At 38.7% G+C, this 4460-nt stretch overlaps 1 pseudogene across 1 annotated transcript; it reads right to left on the bottom strand.

Moving 5' to 3' along the window:
* Positions 1 to 1393: 1393 nt before the first annotated feature.
* On the bottom strand, positions 1394 to 2071 carry LOC104663000 (annotated as a pseudogene). Its single transcript, XR_748076.2, has one exon. The product of XR_748076.2 is annotated as a 60S ribosomal protein L6 pseudogene (transcript).
* Positions 2072 to 4460: the final 2389 nt, after the last annotated feature.

Genomic DNA, 4460 nt, shown 5'->3' with positions numbered 1-4460 from the left:
TTGGTTTTGATTTGCATTTCTCTAATTACCAGTGATGATGAGCTTTTTTCTTCATATATTTGCTGCCTGCATAAATGTCTTCTTTTGATAAGTGTCTGTTCATATTCTTAGCCCACTTTTTGATAGGGTTGTGTGTTTTTTTCTTGAAAACTTGTTTAAGTTCTTTGTATATTCTGGATATTAGCCCTTTGTCAGATGGATAGATTGCAAAAATTTTCTCCCATTCTGTAGGTTGCCTGTTCCCTCTGATGATAGCTTTTTTTGCCATGCAGAAGCTCTTTAGTTTATATCCTTTGCCCACTTTTTGATAGGGTTGTTTGTTTTTTTCTTATAAATTTTTTTAAGTCCCTTGCAGATTCTGGATATTAGCCCTTGGCCAGATGAATAGATTGCAAAATTTTTCTCCCATTCTGTAGGCTGCCTGTTCACTCTGATGATAGTTTCTTTTGCTGTGCAGAAGCTGTTTAGTTTAATTAGATCCCATTTGTCTATTTTGGCTTTTGTTGCCATTGATTTTGGTGTTTTAGTCGTGAAGTCTTTGCCCGTACCTATGTCCTGAGTGGTATTTCCTAGGTTTTCTTCTAGAGTTTTTATGATTTTAGGTCTTACATTTAAGTCTTTAATCCACCTGAGTTAATTTATGTATAAGGTGTAAGAAAGGAGTCCAGTTTCAGTTTTCCGCCTATGACTAGCCAGTTCTCCAAACACCATTTATTACACAGGGAATTATTACCCCATTGCTTGTTTTTGTCAGATTTGTCAAAGATCAGATGGTTGTAGATGTGTGGCATTACTTCCGAGGCCTCTGTTCTGTTCCATTGGTCTATATATCTGTTTTGGTACCAGTACAATGCTGTTTTGTTTACTGTACTCTTGCAGCATAGTTTGAAATCAGGTAGCCTGATGCCTCCAGCTTTGTTCTTTTGGCTTTGGATTGTCTGGGGTGTGGGCACTTTTTTGGTCCCATATGAAGTTTAAAATAGTTTTTTTCTGATGCTGTGAAGAAAGTCAGTGGTAGCTTGCTGGGGACAGCATTGAATGTATACATTACTTTGGGCAGTATGGCCATTTCACAATACTGATTCTTCCTATCGATGAACATGGAATGTTTTTCCATTTGTTTGTGTCCTCTCTTATTTCCTTGAGCAGTGGTTTGTAGTTCTCCTTGAAGAGTTCCTTCACATCCCTTGTAAGTTGTACTCCTAGGTATTTTATTATTTTTGTAGCAATTATGAATGGGAGTTCACTCATGATTTGGCTGTTTGCTGATTATTGGTGTATAGGAATGCTTTTGATTTTTGCACACTGATTTTGTATTCTGCGACTTTGCTGAAGTTGCTTAGCAGCTAAAGAAGATTTTGGGCTGAGATGATGGGGTTTTCTTTTTTTCTTCTTTTTTTTTTTTTTGTAGTTAGCTATTTAATGAGGTTCTTAAGACATTTAGAACACCAATTTGTGAGGATAAATTCCATTCGTCAGGGCAAAAACAGATCGCAGGTAGCCCTGGAGCTGAGGAACAGCTTTGATTTTTGGTAGAATTTGTGAGTCCACAGCTTTCTGATCAATCTTGCGCTGCTCTGTAATCTCGTATTTCTCTTTCTCTGTGTCGAAGATCTCACCTTCCTGGTGTCTGGGCTTCCGCAACTTCTTCTTCTTGAAGTAAGCATCAGTAAGATGTTTTGGGATTTTGACATTGCTGATACCAATTTTGGTTGAGGTGGCAATGACAAATTTCTGGTGTGTTCTTCGTAGAGGAACTCGATTGAGGACCAGAGGTCCAGTCACAAGTAACAAGCCACTAGCCAGCTGCTTCAAGAAAACCACCCGCTTGCCCCTGTGGCGTCCAGTGAGGATGATCAGAATGGTCCCAGGGGTAATGCTGGCTCGCAGTTTTCTCACGTGCTGACTGAAGGGTTTTTTGCCGTGGCTCAACAGCTTTCGAGGCACATCTTCAATAGGATAATATCTAGGCATTTTGCGAAGTTTAACCACCCGGGTACCGCCGTTCTTGTCACCACCAACTGGTTTTGTAAGAGTTGCAAGAACCTTCTCCTTCTTTTTCTTTTTTTTTTCGTTTTTTTTGTTTGTTTTTTTGTATTTATTTATTTATTTATTTATTTATTTATTTATTTATTTATTTATTTTTATTATACTTCAAGTTCTAGGGTACATGTGCATAAAGTGCAGGTTTGTTACATATGTATACTTGTGCCATGTTGGTGTGCTGCACCCATCAACTCGTCAGCACCCATCAATTCATCATTTATATCATGTATAACTCCCCAATGCAATCCCTCCCCCCTCCCCCCTCCCCATGATAGGCCCCAGTGTGTGATGTTCCCCTTCCCGAGTCCAAGTGATCTCATTGTTCAGTTCCCACCTATGAGTGAGAACATGCGGTGTTTGGTTTTCTGTTCTTGTGATAGTTTGCTAAGAATGATGGTTTCCAGCTGCATCCATGTCCCTACAAAGGACGCAAACTCATCCTTTTTTATGGCTGCATAGTATTCCATGGTGTATATGTGCCACATTTTCTTAATCCAGTCTGTCACAGATGGACATTTGGGTTGATTCCAAGTCTTTGCTATTGTGAATCGTGCCGCAATAAACATACGTGTGCATGTGTCTTTGTAGTAGAATAATTTATAATCCTTTGGGTATATACCCAGTAGTGGGATGGCTGGGTCATATGGTAGCGGCTGAGTACTTCCTCTTGTACATGGCCTTTCTGGAATACATGGCAGATCAGGAATACCTGCCAATTCCTCTGACAAGGACAGGGTTGCGGCTGCAATGGGGCTTCCCCTTCTTGGGCTTCTTAGCCTTGAGGTTACCCTTTTTCACCTTGCCACCAGCATCAGCCTTCTTGGCTTCGGGTTTCTTCTCTTTAGTATCTGGCTTCTCAACTTTTTCACCCGCCATCTTGCAAGATGGGAAAGAGAACTAACTCGATGATGGGGTTTTCTAAATATACAGTCATGTCATTTGCAAACGGAGACAATTTGACTTCCTGTCTTTCTATCTGAATACCCTTTATTTCTTTCTCTTACCTTATTACCCTGGTCAGAACTTCCAATACTATGTTGAATATAAGTGGTGAGAAAGGGCATCCTTGTCTTGTGCCAGTTTCCAAAGGGAATGCTTCCAGCTTTTGACCATTCACTATGATATTTTCTGTGGGTTTGTTATAAATAGCTCTTATTATTTTAAAATATGTTGCATCAATACCTACATTATTGAGAGTTTTTAGCATGAAATGATGTTGAATTTTATCGAAGGTGTTTTCTGCATCTATTGAGATAATCTTGTGGTTTTTGTCATTGGTTCTGTTTATGTGATGGATTACGTTTATTCATTTGCATTTGTTGAACCAGCCTTGCATCCCAGGGATGAAGCCGACTTGATCGTGGCGGATAAGCTTTTTGATGTGCTGCTGAGTTTGGTTTGCAAGTATTTTACTGAGGATTTTTGCATCAATGTTCATCAGGGATATTGGCTTGAAATTTGTTTTGTTGTTGTGTCTCTGCCAGGTTTTGTTATCAGTAGGATGCTGGTCTCATAAAATGAGTTAGGGAGGAATTCCTCTTTCTCTGTTGATTGAGGTAGTTTCAGAAGGAATGATACCACCTCCTTTTTGTACCTCTGGTAGAATTCAGCTTTGAATCCATCTGGTCCTGGGCTTTTCTCGGTTATTAGGCTATTAATTACTGCCTCAGTTTCAGAGCTTGTTATTGTTCTCTTCAGGAATTTGACTTCTTCCTGGTTTAGTCTTGGGTGGGTCTATGTGTCCATGAATTTATCCATTTCTTTTAGATTTTCTAGTTTATTTGTGTAGAGGTGTGTATAGTATTCTCTGATTGTAGTCTGTAGTTGTGTGGGATCAAGGGTTAGTTCTCCTTTAACATTTTTAATTTTTTCTACTTGATTTCTCTCTCTTTTCTTCTTTATTAGTCTGGCTAATGGTTTATTTTGTTAATCTTTTCAAAAAACCGGCTCCTGGGTTCATTGATTTTTTTAAAGGGTTTTTCGTGTCTCCATCTCCTTCAGTTCTGCTCCAATCTTAGTTATATCTTGTCTTCTGCTAGCTTTTAAATTTGTTTGTTCTGGCTTCTCTAGTTATTTTAACTGTGATGTTAGGGTTTCAATTTTAGATCTTCCCCGTTTTCTCCTGTGGGCACTTAGTGCTATAAATATCCCTGTAAATACTGTTTTAGCTGTGTCCCAGAGATTGTGATACAGTGTGTGTTTGTTCTCATTGGTTTAAAAGAAGTGATTTATTTTTGCCTTATTTTCATTATTTACCCAGTAGTCATTTAAGAGCAGGTTGTTCAATTTCCATGTAGTTTTGCTGTTTTGAATGAGTTTCTTAAACCTAAGTTCTAAATATATTGCACTGTGGTCTGAAAGACTGTTTGTTATGATTTCTGTTCTTTTGCATTTGCTGAGGAGTGCTTTACCTC

Source organism: Rhinopithecus roxellana, chromosome 7 (assembly GCF_007565055.1).
Source record: "Rhinopithecus roxellana isolate Shanxi Qingling chromosome 7, ASM756505v1, whole genome shotgun sequence".
Lineage (NCBI taxonomy): Eukaryota > Metazoa > Chordata > Mammalia > Primates > Cercopithecidae > Rhinopithecus > Rhinopithecus roxellana.
Note: the sequence above shows the minus strand (reverse complement) of the source record. Positions and strands in the feature narration are given on the sequence as shown.